A 20,583-nucleotide genomic window follows, 5' to 3' on the forward strand; every position below is an offset into this window, starting at 1 on the left:
ACCACACACAGACCAACTCAACCACTGTCATCCATCAGCCCTGCACCTCTTCCTTAGAATGAGTTCCAACACTGTGAGCGTCCCCAGCGTATTAAAGAAAACCACCCCAGATAATCATGACTGCCTTGGGAGATTGATGCAGCAGCTGGTCATGACCCTGACAACAATTTCAGTAATTATTGCATTTTTATTAACACTTTCAGAAAAGATGCTTTTTGAAGTCTACAAGGCAGTCCCTATATCGCAATTTCTTGTGTTCAGTAAAGATTTCATTACTCTGAAATAGAGTCAAGCTACGGGCCTTCAGTGCCTGTGAACACGTGGGAAGTACTGGAGTACCCAAGACCTTTCCAGGGACTGGCAGACATGCCTGTGGACCACCAGAAGATGCCCACACTTCTGGAGGAGTAGCTGGAGACAGATACCCTAGGGGCAGGAAAACAACCACCACCCTTTGCAGCAGTAAATTGATACCCTGTCTCCCCCTCCTGCAGTCACCAACTTGTGAGCTCTTACATTTGGGCTCCATTCCAGACGCACAAGTAGCCCCTGAGGTCAGCAGAAGGGAGCTTTGGTGGAGAAGTTAAGCCTAAGTGCAAATAGTCTCAAGATCAAGACTTAAGAGCTGGGCCCTTTGAGCCCTCACTGGCTGCAGAACTCCTGTTGACCCTGAGAAACTTTGGTGAGATGGGCTGCACACAGAAGTCCCTGTCATACAAGCTAAAATTTTTTTTCAAAACCTGACTTTCAGCAGAAAGTGCAAACTAATTACAATAAAATTTATTAGTAGCATTACAGAAAGGATAAAGACCATGGGAAGAAGAACAGATTCCTTTTGCCTTGAAAAAACCTAATAATAATCAGGAGCGCCAATCCTTTGTTCTGCCACAGCCTCTTATTTGAGGGCAGAAAGGCAGGGAAAACTGGCTATAAAAATCCTGATTTCACAGAGGCTGCCCCAGAAGAAAAGGAGAGTCATAGGGGACTACAGCTCACTCTTAAATATCACACCTTGGTGTGTAGCCAAGAGATATGCAGAAGCCAAAACATAGCATGCTAGGAGTTGCCTAAAGGCAACTCTAACAGGGACGAGCTCCCAAGTAGTTCCAAAAACGCATCAGGAGAAACTATCTTTGGTCTACATGCTGCTCCAGGGCCAAGCACAGGCAGCAAATTGCACAGCTGGACAAGTTGTTATCACTGCAGTTAAAGTGGGAACTGACTAATTTTTCTTTAGAGGTACATAAATGAAACTTTCACTGAAGGAGATGAGCCTGCACGTTAACACCAGTCATAGCCATGAAGGCTCTTTGGTGATTTTATACTGAAGAACAGTATTTCTCTTAAAGCAACATGGTAATACTCAAATACTTTTCCTAACAGGGCATTTTGAAGTTACAGCGTGTTCTGAGGACACCACATGGCAATGCACTTGTATCGTCTCATAATTAACCATAATTACTATACGATCATTTCCAGACTTAAATGTAGTTAACCATTAACCTGTATTTGTAGACTGTATTTGCTGAACAGCATGGTATGTTCCTTCACTCCCCGATGCTATGTAATCATGTAGTTATATGCCTTACTAGAACAGTCAACTAAAACAGTTTTTGCAGGGGTGGGAGGAGAGGCCACAGATATCTAGTTATTATTTAAACATTTTTTTAATAGAAAATGCTGGTTTCTTATAAAACTTTGTCAGGAAACAAAGTAAATACACATGGGACTGCTAATTTTCATGCTTTCTGGACAAACCCCCTCAAACCTCCAGTTTCAGTTCTTGTTCTTATACCAGCGTAGGGTAGGAAAAAGTGGCATCAGGACAACTCTTTAAGCTTCCAGCTGGATTTCCTTACTATGCCTGATCTGGATATGTACATCTATATTAGAAAAAAGCATATATTGAGTCTCCAACATAATATAAATGTAATTTAGTTGTTTCTTCCATAATAATGAATGTATTGTTAACAAATTTGTTAAGCATTTGCAGTAATATTCAGCTGTTGTGAAAAAATAATACAACAACAATATAACATAAAGAATGCTTCAGTATTTATTACCCGTTCTAGTGGTATGGGTGGTCAACAACGGAACACCAAGGATGACTGCAGAACTGCTGTATACACAAGATTATGCATATTGAATCTAGGGTTCAGGTTTTTTATCGTTTGTTAGAGTTTTTTGTTTGGTTGGCTTTTTTTTTTTTTTTTTTTTAAAATGAGTAACTTTTAACAGGTTTGTGCAATCACATCTATGGAATTTGTTCTGTATTCTACCACAAATGGAAGTGTTACAGACCTCTACCAACTTCAAAGAAAGCGCCTGATGCAGAAATATACAAGATAAATTGAAATAACCTGTCAATCACACAGATGTAATGGCTATTTTATTCAAATAAATATCAAGTACTGCATCTGAAATCTCTTTTGCTGCTCCTTTACATTTGAAAGGGAATAACAGAAACCATTTAAAAATTCAGAATACATATCACCTAGTTACAATCAGGACTCCACTTCCACATGGGATCTGCTGCAGCCCATATCAGGCTGTAAAAGCTCTGCTACAAACTGTTCGTCTCTTTGGAAACTCAATCCACAACTTTCAACTGCTTGAGAGACTCCTGGCTGCCAGCTTGGCCAGTGTGAGGTGTTACTTTAGGGTCTCTAGCACCACCTTATGCAGAGTTTCTGCTGCAACCTCAGTGAGGGAACCAAGCTTTATTAAATAAACACAGATTCTTTATCCTCCTTACCCCACAGCAAAAAGCAAATGTGTCATCTTGTCAAGCATGGTGCACTGGCACAACCCATGAATAGATTGATTAGTTACAAATCACTTGGATATATTAAGCTGGAAAAGAGACAGGCTGAGATTATGACTGACTCCAAAAGATTCTCAATAAACCAGTGAAATTAGCACCTAAAATGAGGTACTTGTACTAACAGCTGCTATTTAAGCTTTTCAGCATTCTTTTCCCACAGGTTTCCTGTTCTGAAGGCCAGGAAGGGTAAAGAAGATGGTAGGAGTTTGGTCACCCTGGTTGGGGAGGACTTCTTGTGCACCATAGGGTGGCCCAGGCAGTTGTGACACAATGCACTGGAACAGGCTTTTACGCCAAATCCAATTCTCAGCAGTACAAAAAGCATTCATCTTAAAGCAGCTTTGGGAGGATGAGGAAATCTAATCCTAGAGGGAACCCCTGTGCCCATGTACAATAGAAATCCCACCCACACCAAAACAATTTTCTGGATGCACATCAAAGAACGTACCCTTTTCAGAACGAACACTAAATACACCAATCTTAGAACTGTGTCAATATTGGCACTAGGAAACGAAACCTGACTTCTAAAACTGACACTGGGAAAGACTCCAGTTGTCAGAAACTTCATGAAAGCGGTAACGCAATGTTACCAGCACTTCAACCGACAGTAATGCAGGTAGACCTTTGCAAAATAGAGAGTTAAGGCATGAAAATATCCTGGGTTTTTGAAGGACAAATTAAAAGTTTTAGGAGCTCTTGTTTTAAGACACATTCTGTTTACAGTTATCTAAACCAATACATAAATGAAAAAGGTGAACGTCTTCAAAGACATCTGCAAACAGTCCTCAACAGGATTTCAAGTTTAATCTTACTTCATAATCAAATGCTTGTATTTGAGGGGAAAACTGCTGGAAGTCAGTAAGAAACATTTGAAGCTTTACTTCTTAATCCTAAATCCAGTAACTTGTGTAAGAAAAACTGCTGTACAATCTTGTATCAAACAAAATCCTCCTCTTCACTCAAAAAATTTCTCAGACTCCAAAAGAGTTTGCTTTTTTCTAAACAAACACAATATGCAACCCTCATTATCTGTCTCAGCCTGACCATTCACAGTCCTCCTTTCCTTGGGTTTTTGCAAAACAAGACATAACATTACAAAAGTACGCCAATTAACCCTTCTGAAAATTTACTATGCTAAGAGTTGGAACAAAGAAACATCAAAGGGAGTAGCTATTCTATCACCATGTGATAATCCATGAACAAGGAAGAGCAGAAAGGCAGGCAGGCAAGCAGAGACCCGCAAGCTAGAAGTCTGCAGAGATGACAGCACCTTGCTCAGCCTTTTCCCAGCTGCTGTTTGATTCAATTCTGCCACTTGAGAGGGGAAGTCGAACATAAAATAATCCACCATCACTTGTGCTTCTGACTGCTGCAGCAGCCCAACTAATTCCTGAAATACCAGACTCCCTCACAGCTGATAACCTGTACACATCCCAGCACATCACTCAGGGCCCAGGAGAAGAAGAGGGACCTGGCAGAGGGCAGGGGAGATAGGACCGGCACACATGCACACACATGAATGCCTCTCCCGTTGCATAGTTCTAAGGAAAATTAAGCCCCTCATGTCATTTCCACTGCCAGATAAACTCAAGTATGGTAAATTTCCAATTCAGCTCATCCACCTCACTTTGATCCACATTACATGCTGCCTTCCATTCATATCTACAACCATCACTGACACCAGCAGGAAAAGTAGCATAAATCCAACAATAGACCACTTTTAAGAGTAAGAAGTTAATGGGAGCTACAGGATTAGGGTTGGGGTTTCTTTCCCCCCTTCCTTTAATTTTTTTTTTTTTTCTTTTACTAGTCTGATGTTAACATGATGCAGCATAATTACTACTAATAATTTTATTTCTCTTGCTGCACCTGAGAGATTAAAGCACTGAATTCACCCAAACCCAAGTAAGTTTAAATAGACAGTGATCAGCTTCCTCCCTAGCCTTGCCCCGAACCTTCCTCCTTGACCTTTCAATTAAGGCAGGCAAGGGACCTCCTCAGAACTATGGCTTTAAGCAAATAGATAAAAACACAGGAATCTCAGAAGGCAAGTTAAACAGAACATGCAGTGTAACAAATAAAATAATGAAGCAGCAGCAAGAAGGATGAAAATTATTTAAGGAAATGCCAAAAACCAGTTTCCTTATTTCAGTATTTCTCATCAGTTTTATCATACCTCATTTCATCATTAGTCTAGTTTTAAATTATGGGTCATGCAATTTCCCTTTAGATCAGTATGAAACTGCTATTAGCATGGCTTCTAAACTTACAAATCCCAAAGTATGGGGTCATGGGGCAGAAGAGAAGGTAGGGAGGGAGGGAAGAATGCCTATGCATGTATGTCAAGGTATGCATATTTTCAAAGTGACAGAGTGAGCAAGAGATAGTGGATGTTGGCATATATATATATATATATATATGAATTACATAACACATCCTATACACATAAATAGAAGGCAACTGAAAATCCCATACAACAGCTGCTTTTACACCATGTCTGTGTGACACATCCAAAGAACTAAACCCCAACATGCTGTTGGGTAAACATAACCCTCGAAAGGGACATAGGTTTGGGTCAAGAAAATTCTAGCCCTGGTTTGCAACGACTCAATCCAGAACTGCATTTTTGGAAGCTAATTCAGAAGGGGTTTTGGACTTATCAACAGGTCTTACATATTTAAGAGAGAAAAAGGAAAACTTTAGCTGAAGAAAACTTCCAAACACGATACACACAGAAAGGCTGGTACATCTGACCCTTATTTTAAGATATACTTTTTCAATATGTATTACGTTTAAAAACAGGACTAGCACTATGCTTACAGTGAACGCTGAAGCACTCAAACATTACAACTTCAAAGAACAATATAAAATCTTCACAGATCAAGCCATAGCTCAGGGTGAAGTCTCAACTCTATGGGATTTTTGGCTGACAAAATCAGTTTTGAAAAAAACAACTATCAGCCAGGCCCGCTATTGTTTTATCCAGCACATACTTTGCACCAGGAACTCGTCATATTTAATGGCAACTAATGATTCATTATTACACCTCAGAAACAAAAATGGATGTCAGAGAAACACATGGAGCAACAATGGTACCACCTCATTATCTAATTACCTTGATAAAGTGACTATATGCTTAGTACAGACATTGGCAAATACATGTTTATGAAACTAAAGCATCATTTACGCTGTCTCTAAATGACAGGAAGATTATTTAATCCTGAATGTCGTAGGGTGAGTGGACCCTAGGAGTATGGAGTGAAATCTGTAGGGAGTTTGTAGAAATTCTGTCTGGGCCTTAATTTCAATATAGTCTGTTCAGATTTTTTCAGCCTAATGGGATTCATCCATTCTTCTAGAAGACACAGAGGCAAACATAGCGCTATGTTGCTGCTGGTTTGGGTGGGAGGTTTTGTGGGTTTTATTTTTTTGAAAGCTTGCAAAATAAGAGGTGTAACAGCAGAGCTCGACATAAAACCAGGTATCACTTGTGGTCTAGTCAACAAGTAGTACAACTTGTGAAATTTGCTTCTTCACATGTTCATTGCCTCAATAAATCCACCCTGACCTTAAGGAGGTCTGGCCCTTTGTTTTGCAAATGCTTTCAAAGTAGGTAACAACAAAACTCACAAATTAGTGATTTCTAGAGGTATATTATCCTGTAAATACTTCAACTCAAGCTCAAACCATGTTAACACTTCCTTCAGTGGCAAGACCTGTTTATTTCGGTGCATCTCATTCAGTACAGACAAAAACCAGCCCTCCTCCTTCCCCTACCAGCTCTTCACCTCCACAGCTTTTTTCAGCTCTCAGTGTACCTACCAGCAGGCTGAAGGAGTCATCTAGTGGCCACAGATAACTCCTACAGCCTCACCAGCTTCTGCAGTCTGTCAGGGCAGGACACAAGATTTTTGAACCTTTAAAGCACACGCAGCACTGACGAGAGTCCACTGGCAGGGCTTCAGCTGAAGGTCCAGTATCTAAACCGCGATACAGTCCTAGCAGCTCTGGTCATGATGTTCCATGTTCATATCCCCTATCATGCCCTAAGCATCAGTTTCCTAGTTCTGGCCCACATCAAGGCCAAATTCAAGTTCTGTCCTTCTTGAACATGCTTGGGAGTAGACACAGCTGAGTTGTTTCTAACCAGTATGTAGCTCTCTGTTCCTCTTCAGGGCTGTGCAAAGATATTTTCTGAGTAGCGTTGCTGCCCATGCAAAGCACCAGTTCAAGTGACAGTCTTGCCCACCGATTAAAGAGCAAAGCAGCAGCAGCACAGCAAGCTAACCGATCTTACTCAGTTCCTACCCCTCCTCCACCACAAACTTGCAGTCTAGGTTTGGACAAAGCACATAAGTGTTTAGCCAAGGTATCTCAGTCATGGAAGAATCATCTGCCTAATTACATGCAAAACTCAGTATGAACCATAATACGTTAAAGAGGTATTTGAAGTATGATTTAAAATAACACTTTGATAAACAGTATTAATATATATATAAAAATCTTATTAAGGTTCATGAAAATTTGTAATGATTTATCATTCTCTGTTCAACACCTCAAATCAGGTAAGCTCCAGAAATTTAAGGCAGTATAATTTGCTTTGAAAACCTCAAATATTCATCCCTCAGATGAACGGTCATTTCAACTATATTAGAAATAAAAAAGTGAAAAATCAGTACTGAATTTTTTACAGAAACACCTTAGTTGAAAATAAACTTGGATTCTGATCCATTGTTATTACTCCGTTAATTTGTGTCACCTGTTGAGCGACTGAACTGCAGACACTGACCAAAAAGCACAATTGTCTCAAGTTTCTTTTTGTTTCTGGACATCACTTTGCTGCAACACTAATGCCAGGCTCTGGAAAAAAGTGTTGCTACTCTTCCTCCACAGAGCAGAGATTGCAGTTTACATCTTTTCTTTTTAAATGCTTGCACTGTTGCTCAGAGGTGAATCTAATGCAGTGAGCACCAGGTGTTAAATAATAACACACACAACCCCCTCAATTTTCTAACACACACACACACACTATCTATGCAGTTTAATATCTTCTAACTTAATCGCAGCAGCACCCTCCCAGAAATCAGGAACTATAGGTTCTTCAGACTTCTCATGGAAAAGCCCAAAAGACTTCCTTAAATTCATATTCATCCTCCCTGTGACTCAGAGACTATCTGCCTCAATCACCTCAGTCAGAAAGGTGTCACCTAGCTTTCTTCATCAATCCTATAAATCACTTGGGTAATTCAAGTGGAAAGTGCTATAAAAGTGCAAATTATCATTATGGTATTGTCAAGGAGCTCTGACCTATTTCAAGCTGCAGCTGAAGGTGGAAAATGGTGGTACCACAACTATACCAACAGGTGAAGGAAAGAAAAATGAGCCTTGCAAGACTTAATTTCAGAGTTAAATAGAGAAGGTTCCTTCAAAATGGTGTGGCATGAGACGCAGTTGAGTGATGTTTAAAGCTAGTATTTAGCTCAGCCACCCTCTGATGTCAGCAGGCAACACCCCCACCTTGCCTGTTCACAGGTCTTGCAAATTAAGTGTTGGTCAGATTTGCCTTACATGGAGGACCTGGAGAAAGACTGGCTTTAAAGCACACTTATTTCTGCAAGGTGGGGGACACCTTACCCTTTTAGGTCAGTAAATCACCAAGAGCTGTTTCTTGCCACTCACTGCTCAGGGGCCCACTCACAGAGGTGTCTGGAAGTTAGAAAGCAGTTCTGCAGCACTCAGAGGTTTGCAAAAGCACACTCTAGATCTATTTTTCTGTTTTAAACAGGCCTGACGTGTATTGTCAATAAAAATAATACTGATATTCTGCAGTCTTAACTGGCCAACATCATATGAAGGGTAAGGCCACTCTTAATACTTTCACACAAATTTAATGCATTCTGATTTTATTTCTTAATTTTATTTATGTGTTTCACATGTAAGATCCTCTTCAGAAAGAGCAATGAAAAAGTGGGTTCACTGCTGGTCTAAAACAGCAAGCCAAAAAAATCTCACTGATGAATAGTAGACAGTAGTAGAGACCTACTGATTTATACTGTGCTAGGCCAAGTCACATTGCCCTGTCTCACATCACACTTTCATGAACGGCAAAGAGTGAATGAGGAGCAGTTACAGTCACATAAGTCCACTTTGTCGCGCTGTTACAAAAAAGATGTACACGCTTTTTGTATTACACACATACATACACACGTAAACAAATATGTCTGTGTGTATGTATCTAAACATACTTTTTTGCAGGTACATGCAAGATAAAACCAAACACTACACAGTAAGCCGGTTTGCAAAGTAGCCATAAAGAACAGAAATAGTGGCAGAATGGAATAAAAAGACAAGAAATTGCAGAATACCACAGCTACTCTTAAAATATCTACCTATCTTTGTGCACTGAAATTAAAACATGAAGCTCCTTTTCTGGAGCTTCTACTACTTCTTAATATGCAGATCAGCCAAAACATGGCTATACTTTGTTAGTGCTGCAAATACCTGGGCTGACAGACTTTCTTTTGATAAAATGTTTATGATATTGATGAGGCTTTTATGACCCCAGAAGACAGCCATAACTTGTCTTTCCTAAAGGTCTTACTGCAGACTACCTGGGAACTTTGGTTAGCCAGGTAGCTGCCTCCCCCTCCCCAAGACGTTTCACAAAGGGAGCATCTTATAGGCATCTTCCAGAGATGGCACAACTTTACAGAATTATGTCCAGGTATAATTCAAGGAGGCTGACCATCTTAAACACATTACTACTGAAGTCTAAGCACCTCAAGACAGCCTCTCTTTGCACCTTAATTACTCAGCAGAAATCAGCTAAACAATATCAGTCAAATTGAGATGTTTTTCTCTAAGGGCCCTGCCCTCCTATCATTCCTTAGCTTGCTGACCTGCAGGACAAGCTGAAATACCTCTCTCAGAACTGCCAGGTGCAAAGGATTTATCTGCTTTTATGTACATTTGTCAGCCCATACTGCAGGAGATTTAATCAGAAGCAACAATGTAAATTGATGATAATATTTAAAATACATTCACTTATTCTGAAAGCTCAGCTGGAAAGTACCTCTTTTTCCTCTGCCTAACCACTGCTTCACCAATGCAGTAATTTGGATTCCTTGTCTCACTAGAGGTCCGCCAGAGAGCAGATGTCCATACCTGCAGCAAACACCTCCATGCGGAGATTCAGAATTCACAGAGCTTAGCAGAACCTGTCAGAGACTCAGAGTCAGACATTCAGTGAAAGACCAGCATTTAATTCAGAAAGCCTCTACCACAGTCTTATTCCTGTGATCATTTTGAATAAACCATGAACAACAACCTAGATGGGAAGGCCTCCGCTGTGTTAGAATATGTCATTGTCCTTTTCAGATGGAGCCTGGCTAGCTGGCTGCCTTCTTGCAGCCTTGAAAGGGGGAGGAAATAGCTTAAATCTAGTAATTCTTTTATTAGCCCTAACTAACAAGAACCTGCTTCTTGAGTGAGTTTCACCAACATGGGAGGTATTACTGCTGACTGAGGTTCTGTCAATGCACATAGGCCCAAATGGAATTTTCTTGCAGTTTTACCCAAGAAACTTTCAGGTGTTTACACACCCAATTGCTATTTCTGAGTTACTCCATACACCAACAAGCTTCAACGGGCACCATCAGTCACAAAAAGAAAGTTATTTAGCCAAGTATGCAACACCTATAGCCATCTTACTATAATTTTAAACTTAAAAAACATACATTCTTGTAGCCAGCTGGGAACGGGAAAACTGAATTAAATTATTTTTACTTCTTTTACAGATGGTTTCACTTTTGAATTAGTTTGGAAAACAAACTTTTTGCTTAAGTATCTGCATAAAGATATCCCTTCAATTGGAAAATATTTTAACCTCCTGATATCACAGAAAACCGCTTTACCTTACAGCAGTGATCTAGCAGATGAAAGCGGGGCAATCCATTTTGAGTAACTTTACTCTGCAGTGGATCCTGCTCATCTTTAGTTGAAATGGACAAGTTTTTCTGGTGGCATCTTTAGGGACTGCTTCTGAAAAAAACATCCCCTGTAAAGCATTAGCCCTCATTACAAAAAAAACATGTCCTGCCATACTTAAGTTTCACATCTGAAGAATCTTAGATGCTGCCAAGGTTTCAACTCAGGCTAGCTGGCCATTGAGGAAGACTATGTCCCATGGCAGCACACCACACCAGCTCCCTGTACCATCCCTCCACAGCTGTGACAGTGCTTCCCAGTGAGGCTCTCCCAGTATCATCCCGGGCAGAAGTCTGTGGAGAACACTGCTGCCATTACACCATGTCCATGTGGAGGGTGGAACAACACTATTAGAAGGTGCTGCAACAGGGGTAGTAACTCCATGCCCTCACCAGCAGAAGCTGTGTAATTACAGAACCACAGCCATGGCCCAGCTGCGTCAACTCTCAAGGTGTTAGGCCCCTTGTATTTTGCTGTAAATTGCCTAACAAAGAAAGCATTATTCTTGTGATTTATTAACTAGCTTCTCCACTTACAGGACAAAGGAGAGACTTATTTTTCCCTCTAAAAGATACAATCAAGCCAAACTGCCAATTTTTAAATTTTTTTTTCTTGGGATTCTAGGTAGTTCTTTCAATCTTTCTGGCTTTATGAAAGTCAACTGAATTTCATGCTGTGCAAGCTTGATAGGAACATTTAAATAAGTTTTCTTTCTCATCCTGAAACTATCATTCCTCTTGTTCCTCTCCCACAAATCAATTTTTGTTTTGTATACAGTTTTCATTTGACAGCATCTTTTTGCAGCTTAAGGTACCCTTTGAATTAGCCTTTCTTCACTATGAGGGTGGTGAGGCACTTGAACAGTTTGCCTAGGGAAGCTGTGGACGCCCTGTCTTTGGAAGTGTGCAAGGCCAGGTGAGCCGGGGCTTTGAGCAACCTGGCCTAGTGGAAGGTGTCCCTGCCCATGGCAGGAGGATTGGAACTAGAAGGTCTTTAAGGTCCCTTCCAACCAGAACTATTCTATGATTCTATACTCTAAAGTATGACTTTTCAGATTTTTGAGCAAGTGTGCCACATTTTGCTATGGGTTTTCAGTTTACTTTGTTAGGGCAAGGGAAGGAATACAGATTATATTTTCAGCTTTTAATTCTACTATCTGAACAACTTCCAAGCAAAGCAAACATCCATCCTTTAATCCCTTGTCAAAATCCACTAACACAGATTTCTGTCCTTGCAGAGTCTCACCAAGAGTAACAAGGCCCTGAACAAATGCACGGGTCTACACCAGCAAATCTCAGAACCGGATCTTTATCTTGGGATGTAACATTCAACTACCCTAGCCAAAACACAGCCCAAGGGAATTCACATAGAAATATTTATTGCTGCTTTTTGCCAGCACCTAACACACATAACAAAAGCTTGAAAACCACTAACAAAAGCTTCCTGAACTCCACAAATCACACAAGCAACAACAATCACCCTGCTATTTAAAAAACAAACAAAAAATATTATCGTACCGGCCACAAATCTGTACTGTTCTTACAGGCTGTTGGAGGGGAAGCTACCTTCTCTTTTAGAGATATTCTGCCACTAGTCATAATCTCAGAGTACGCGATCGTATGAACTACTTGCAGCACCAACTCCGGATTTCAACAAGCACCTTGAATCTGTAGTAAACTGGTATTCTGCATCCAGACAGAGCTACTTTGCTAAAATCACTTACCGAACACACTCACTGAAAGTCCCATGCAACTTTTAAGAAGAGCCTGACGCGTAGCATGCTATGCTGCGTGACATGAAGGAAAGCTATGCAAGGCAGCACCTACTTCAGAAAGGATCACAGCAGAAAGATAAAAGCAACATCACAATTAAGACGTTATCTTCAGCATCAGCAACTAACTGATGCTATCCAGACTGGAAACTATCTAGACTGCAAAAATCACGTTTAAAAGATACATGTATGTCCCCAGTAGAACAAGTATTGACAATACTGATCTATTTCTGGAGATACATCCTCCTTCTCTTGCATTTTACTTAGCCTGCCCTTAAGAGACCCTAGGTTGACGAGCAGTAAGATAGCATAAGCCAGCTCTGAAGCCAAAAGCAGTCCTGTCCCCTATCCTGCTTCTATTCCCCATACTCCTGGACCTCTTTTTTGGGGCAACAAAGCTGTTCAGTTCTTTGGTCTGATTCATGACACAATATATGATCCACCCAGTGGTCGCCAGTTCTATCTTTAGTGGACAGAAAAAGTTAAGCTAATAAAAGCACTGATTTTAGCTATGATCAGTCCTCCAGTCCAGTTCATTACACAACTGCACACTTGCACAGCCGCATGGGGTAAGATGCAAGTGTCTGAGGCTTGGACTGTTTCTTTCAGTGACAGTGCTGCCATTTAAACATGATGCTTCACTATTACCTCTGTGAAATAAGATTTATTCACTTCTCTGTCAGGGAGCTGTAGTTCAAATAATGCCTTGTACCTTCTATCTATGTTGAAGATGCGGTCAGCATTACACATGTAGTGAACTGAAGGTAAAAAAAGACTGTAGTAGCCATACCCTTCACTCTTCCCTTCATGCCTACATGAGCACTTATTAATATCTCTGTGGTCTCTCCAACAAGGAAGGATCCAACTTGCAGACAGAGCTTTCCACCCCCCTTCAGTGCACTCCAAAACAAATTAACAAATTTCCACAAGTTAACAGAAGATTGGGTTGCCAAAATACAACAGAGAAGTCGCAAATGCTTTGACCCTAGCTGTCAGCAAGGCTGGCAAATAAGTTATAAGCACAAACTTTAGAACCATTGATACGAACCCTTGACTCTACTGACACAGGTTGGATTTTTTACAACAGCCTCCTATCAATCAGAATGAAAGCTTTGAAAATAAAAGTACAAAACAGGTACAGAAGCCCAGCAGCTGTTGGGCTTGATGCTTAACATCATGCCTGTGTTCAGTGCTGCAGAGTTTCTCTAGTGGCAGAATGCGAGTAAAAATGTAATAACTTTGTCAAATAAGTTGGGTACTTGGGCCCACATGGGAAATACATTTGCACCTACAGGACAAGTACAGTTCTCACACATTTCTTGTGGAAACATTAGCATTTATGTTTAGAATCAACACACTGAGGCAAATGGGCATGCATCATCTTTCTAACATACTGATATAAACAGCACATAGTCTTTAACCATGGTTTTATCCCTCAGAGGAATGACATAACACAGGGTTAACTTCTTGAGCACAAGTCTATAGCAAGAAGTAGATTTAGCAGCAATGAATTTACAGATTGCATGGAGGCAAAACCACACAGTGTAGTATACCCAAATACAAAAGAGGCAGGGCCATACATGACTGAAGTTTTATTATTACTTCCTATACAATGCTCTTCCACCACTATCAGACAGGCCACAGACTGGGCAATAAAAGTGTTGAGGTTTTTTTTGTTTGTCTTTGTTTGTTTGTTTTTTAACTTACACATTTGTCTACAAAGCTGTTCAATTACAAGTGCTAAGTGTGGCCCAGTAATACAACACACTCTTAAGGAAATATGCTCCTACTTGCCCCGCAACTGAAAGAAGCGGTGCTAATTTCCACCAAGGAAAAAAGGAAAGTCAGCCATGCCCAAAGATGTTACCACAAATCAAACCCCAGTTTCTAATTTAACATAAAAATGCATGAAACTTTGAAATCAACGCTTCCCCAGAACTGCTTTCAGCACAGCTACTGAGGAACTTCACTGTAAGAGAAGTATCCTCTACTCCCACAACTAATCAAAGACTGGATTTGTTTCATATTATAGCAGAACCAATAAATTTGACTCTGCTTCACAGAAAAGAGCTACTCAAAGCATGCACTCTGGTCTGGATCAAGAGTACAAGCAATTCTGGTCAGACCTCAGAGCCTACAACACATCACACCTCACACCTCCCATGATCCTGAACAAGATCCTTGATTTCTTCCTATTGTCCCTTTTTCACGTGGGGAGCAGCTCAGACCTGGAGCAGTGCCCTATACCTGCGACAGCAGCATCCAACACCCAGCTGGCCCACCACAGCTATGCTTTTTGAGTGGCTTTCTATGAAGAGTCCTCTGCAAAATCACTCAGGACACCACAGTCAGAACGAACAAAGTCATCCCATTAATCTGATTGTTAACAGGCAGTAATGAGAAGGCAGCAAAAGAAGGATACCACAACACAAAGTAAGTAGCAACCTGCCACCAGTCACCAATTAATGATTTTAGAGCTCCCTTAGAAGATATACAGGGAACAATGCTCACCTGCTTAAAGAGCTGAAAGTTGGTTAATGAACCTGTGGTATTTACATTCTTCAGTCCATAAGGAAAAATAATTTAAAAAAATAATTAAAAAAAAAAAACAATGCAAGAAGACACACTTCTATACAGGTTGCCTGATTGTTGCAACTGAGATATTCTTCCAAACAATCTGCTTTCTCTCAATCAACCTGGCTTCCATCCTGAGGGATGCTTGGCAACTGTAAAAAGAATGTTTTTTTCTTTTTTGTTTTTCCTGGGTAAAATTTTACTTCCACACATTATAAAATAATGTCATTCCCTCATATACATCACACTATTCTAGATCCACAGTTATTACCAAATCACTGTAGTCCCCTTCTGGCATTATTCAATCCATCTAGAAGTTCTGAAACTACCTAGCTGAGTATTTTTTCTATCATAAGTTGTTTGGAGTGAACATCACCGTTACCATCCGTCCTTTATGACTATATTTGTGCCATATCTATCTACAGTTTGCAATGGAAGAGAAACAAAATCCACACCCTATGAACTTTCATCAACTACAGTTCTTTGCTACAGCAAAATCCATCATTCCCTGAGTATACTCCATTACAGTATTAGTAGGAGCAAAAGCATCTATCTCATCAGAGGGCATAACAACATAATTGCTCATTTCTCGTTATTGAGCTGGGGTAGGTTGTGACTCTTCGTTCCACCTCCAACAACTCCTTGGACCTACGCGACGTAAAACCAGCACTCACCTCCTTCGTCTTCCACGGTCACAGAGCTGGCACAGAAATGTTTTTGGTGCAGCAGTCTACCATTCTGCCTACAGCTCTGGTTCGCTGCAACAGAACAAAATCACCATGATACCGCTTTTCCAGCTTGGCATGCTACCCTGTCAGAAAAAGAGCCTGCAGCCACCCATAAAAATTAACTCCAGACCGATGAAAATAACTCTTTCAGGGGAGGAGTAACAGCATTTTGAGGAAAATGAAAAGCAGGAAGCTGATCTCAGCAGTGCGGGGAGCACGGACGGGGCGGAGCGGAGGCACGGAGCGAGGAAAAGTGGAGCAAAGACTCGCTGCTTATAGCTTGGTTTTGGCAGTATGGCCAAATACCACCGCATTACTGAAATACCAGCGTTACGGCTAACAGACGCCAACAACACCCCCCTCCCCACACACACGATGCCCCCCCCCCCCCCCACGCGGGCCGACGTCAGTGGCGGCAGCACGCGCCCCGCGCAGCGGCACTCACCGCACAGGTAGCCAGCCCTGCGCAAGCGGCCGCCCACCCACGCCGCCTTCCCCGCTGGCACCACCGGCCCCCAGCCCCAGAGTGCCCTCGGACGCTTCTCCGCTCACCCCGGCTCGGGCGAGGGCTGGCCGCAGGCGCTGCGCTGCCGAGCCCGCTTTCACGCGTGAGCCGGTTTGAAAAGGCACGTCCTGCAGGACGGATTTAACGCTCCTGCTCGTGCAACTGGAGGAAACTCTTATTGCGCATTAAAAACAACAGATGGTGGTATCTTCTGAAAGATAGAACTGCCATGTTTTGTACATATCTAACTTTTTTTGCTGAAGTTATTTAAAAATAAAAACAAAACCGGGGAGGGATTCTTTAGGAAGACAGCTTCAAGAACCACACGGCTTTTCAGGCTAAAATTGAAACCAACACCAAGCTGGGCTTTAACTCAATAACAGCACCTCCCACCCGGTACGAACCGTCTCTCTCTCAAAGGCACAGGCTAGCCCCAACAAGGCCCCCCTTCCCAGGCGACAGCAGGCCCCAGGAGGGCCGATGATGCTCCCACAGCACAGGACTCCCCCACCTGCCCTCCTGGCCTCTGCAAGAGTCAGGCTGCATCTGCCACTTGCTGTGCTGTCCCCACACTCCTCAGGAGCGACATTTGTTCGTATCATTAGGATGGCATTACAAAAACCCACATAAAGCAGAGCAATACAGAACATACTAAATAAACCTGAGCTTGGAAAACAAAGTGTTGAGGTAAAGTGAAAAAGACACAAGGCAAGGCGGACTGACTGCCATGGGAGCCATCAGCATTGTTTCAAAAGAATTAAAACCCATAACAGAAAACAGCATGTCAATGGATCTTCCTAACACTCAGAGCCCGGATCTGATCTATACCTCTCAGCCAAAAGCAGACAATCCCTGTGCGTACAGAGGGGACACAGGACCAAAACAAAAGCTGTAAATCAGTTTAAGCCAAGTTCTTACACTTTTGGAAATCCTGTCTGATGCCCTCTACACTAGTACTGACAGGAGAAGGGAAAAGAGAAGCAAGGTGGCCAACCAATTTTATCTTCTACCACTTCTTTCATACGTTTTCTCTTGTCTGTTCAATATAGGAACCCGTAAGCATGTCTTTAACTCACTTTTGGAAGACCCCATTCCAGAAGATGACGAAACCCAGCAACTTTTAACAAAGCATTTAATGACTCCTTTGAAATTCACTGTGCCTTTTTCACTTTTTGACACTGTTTCGAAGTATGCCCTACACTTAGTCTGCAGTCAAATCCAGACTGAGCTGGAGACATAATCACACCTCTCTCCCCAACTTTCTGCAGAGCCTGATGACCATCGCTTCCAAGAGTGGACAGAGAGGACCCGTGCCCTTGCCTTCAGCCTTCCAGTTCACAGCCTACCTTTGCTGACTGCAGTTACTTTAACTCCTCAGGCTGTAAGTTCAAGGTCACTGATGCAGATATACACCCCTATCTACAGCTACTCTGATGGAGTAATCAGCTCCGACAGAGTGGATGCGAAGTCTCATCGCAGCAGCATCTTCAGGTGTTGTGGCAACATCAGCAGAGCCACAGGGAGACAAAAGGCAGCCTAAACCTCAGCATGCAGGCTAGGCCAGCTAGTGCACGAGCAGCAGCACGCCAGATCCTATCCACCTTAATCACAATGCCATTTGTGCACTAGTGTCCGTGTAGTTTTGCAGCTTTATCCCTTTTCATTCATATACTGAGTCACCCTAGTTTTACTCTCAGGAGAACTTACTTGTTCTTTTCAGGAAAGCCATTAGCACTGAAGTGACACACAGCTGCTTCCCTATTACGAAAACATATAGTTTAAAGACAGAGCTATATTGGAACTGGGAATGTAATTTATACACTCAGCTGAACAGATTTGGTGAGTATTAAAACCAAGAATCCACAAAACCTGCATGGGATATTGTGCTGGCGGTAGTGTATGGACAAGCAGGAGGCAAGGTTAAAATACAAGAGCTCAGCTTAAGAGAAACACCAAAGATATTCCCAAACCTTTTCTAATATAATTACTGTCACATAAATGCCTGGGCTTCTCTTCAAATCAGAACCAACACCTGTACAGCATCACTCACAGCTGTAAGCGATAAACGGGCTCACAGGCCCACCTCCAATCCCAGGATTATTCTGTGTATTTCAGAGAAGCTGTTTCCTACCTGCTTTATAGAAAAGAGATTCTACAGCACTGAGTACTGGTTTTCCCCTGCTATTCAAATTGAAATGTAGTTTTAAAAGGGCAGTTCTCAGTTCTCACAAATACCAGCCAGGTATGCTGTTGCTACAGTGTACTAGCCTCCTTCCTCCTCTCTACTTCTTCAGTGAGAGTATTTCATTAGATACAGAAGAGCAATCTCTGGCACTCTTGACATGATAGCCAAAGACAATTTACTCCAGCAACCTAGAAAACACCAGAAACACTTTTTTTTAAAAAAAATAATTATTTCTCAGTAAATAAAAATCCTTATTCAGTTTATGAGGTTGACTAACAAATCACTTAAGGCACATCTTCAACTTCAGCAATCCACATCCTTTAATAAAGGCACATCTTTAACTTCAGTCTATCTTGACTTAGTAACAAACTAAGACACTCTCATACATACTTTTAAGTAACTTGTTATTATTTATTTTGCAAACGATTTTTTATCAGCATTCTTAAAGACCCTCCTCTAACAGCCCACTTCGGTCTTTTACTGCTGAAAGCACTTCATCCTTAAGATGACAGGTCATACAAAGAAAAAGTTGGAGACACACCGGCTAAAGTACCACATTGTTTTCAGAACAAAAAGCTCCGTTTCTTTAACCCTGCCTTTCTACGCAAGAAAATTCCTTGAGAAACTAGTGTAGCATATGCTTGTACTTCAAATAATTATTCTCTGCTTCTTTGCCCCTCCCAGGTTTCCTTGACTGAGGTCATCAAAATAACAACTACATTTTAAAATCAAAGTTTACCATTTGTAGGATTTCAGGGACAATAATATGAAAGTCATTATTAGGCATTCTTCTCAAAGTGAAACAGTTTGTGCTTAACACTACCAAACAGTTAGACTTCTGTCATTATCTTTGCTGGCTACTGTTATTACCCTGTCCAGAGGTCTCCAACTTCAGTATAGATACAGTGTTAGATCACCAGTTTTTATACTGCAGTCGTTATTTCTTATGGGTCTGCAAAAGTAACTACGAAGATTAGTCCCTTGTTGGTAGGCGTACATTCATTTTTCAAGCATCCGTATCATCTACAGGACACTTTTTTAGTAGCTTTAAAGTAATAATAAAAAAGTTGAAAACTCACTACTTCAAATTGTATCAGCTTTTTTCTCGCAGGGAGAATATAAATTTTTTGAAAGCATGTAAGTGGTCATGAAAAGGGATCACCTAATGTATAACCATCCTTTGGCTACTAGGTAAGACAAAAACCTACCTCTGAAAGAGGGCATGAAGTAGGAAATAGCAAGCACCTAAAAGTGTATACACTCCTGTGCTTTAAACTCAATCACATACGCTTAGAAGTCCAGGCACTTCCAATCAAACAGTTATTCTGTACTGTCTTAACATTAACTTGGAATTTTTTTATTGCTTGAATTACAATTGTCAAAATTCATTTATATGTGACAATTTCTGACCTCTCATCCCCTACATTAAAGGCAGATGGAGATTAGACACCAAATTGCCTCTATATTTATTTAAAACAAGCCAACACACAGATAGTTTGATCACAGATTTACTCACTCCATCAGTACATCTATCTTCTCCTGAATTGACATGACAGGATGACTTCTCCTGGCTTCTTACTCTGGTACTTTATAAGTATTAAAATTACTTAGAAAGCGACCAAGATGGGGAAGACCTGGTGAAAGAAGATACAAAGGGAAAAAGTAACACTGATGCATCTTGCATGATTGAAAGCCTTCTCCTGCCAACCACAAAGGAAATGTAACAGCAAGCAACCAAGAAAACAAACACACGCTCCAAAACTTAACCTGGAAGTGACTGTCAGTGAAGACACCTAAATAATTCCCCCAATCAATCGAATTTGCAGTATCAGTCTACTATTGCAATCTTGTCTCCTGTAAAATTCACAAAAGAATTGTGCTCACATATACATACAGAGTTTGCAGCAATATCAATAAACTATAATCTCCACTGAAGCTCCAGATTTTATTCCAATCCCATGAAGTAATACAATATTAATCACTAAATCTAAACAAAGTCACTACTCAGCT

At 41.2% G+C, this 20,583-nt stretch overlaps 1 protein-coding gene across 31 annotated transcripts in view; it reads right to left on the reverse strand.

Annotated features, from left to right (window-relative positions):
- BBX (BBX high mobility group box domain containing) overlaps positions 1 to 20,583 on the reverse strand; it is a 148,929-nt gene that overhangs the window by 98,387 nt on the left and 29,959 nt on the right. For 5 of the 31 annotated variants that reach the window (XM_075104334.1, XM_075104202.1, XM_075104379.1 and 2 more), the window contains one exon: positions 15,830 to 15,913. The exons of 20 other annotated variants lie outside the window; for them this stretch is intronic. The gene's annotated coding sequence lies outside the window, so the exon portion shown is untranslated. Of the gene's footprint in view, positions 1 to 10,737; positions 10,865 to 15,829; positions 15,914 to 20,089; positions 20,208 to 20,583 lie in introns of those variants that run through there. 6 more of the 31 variants (XM_075104326.1, XM_075104211.1, XM_075104196.1 and 3 more) reach the window with 2 other exon arrangements.

Source organism: Phalacrocorax aristotelis, chromosome 1 (genome assembly GCF_949628215.1).
Source record: "Phalacrocorax aristotelis chromosome 1, bGulAri2.1, whole genome shotgun sequence".
NCBI lineage: Eukaryota > Metazoa > Chordata > Aves > Suliformes > Phalacrocoracidae > Phalacrocorax > Phalacrocorax aristotelis.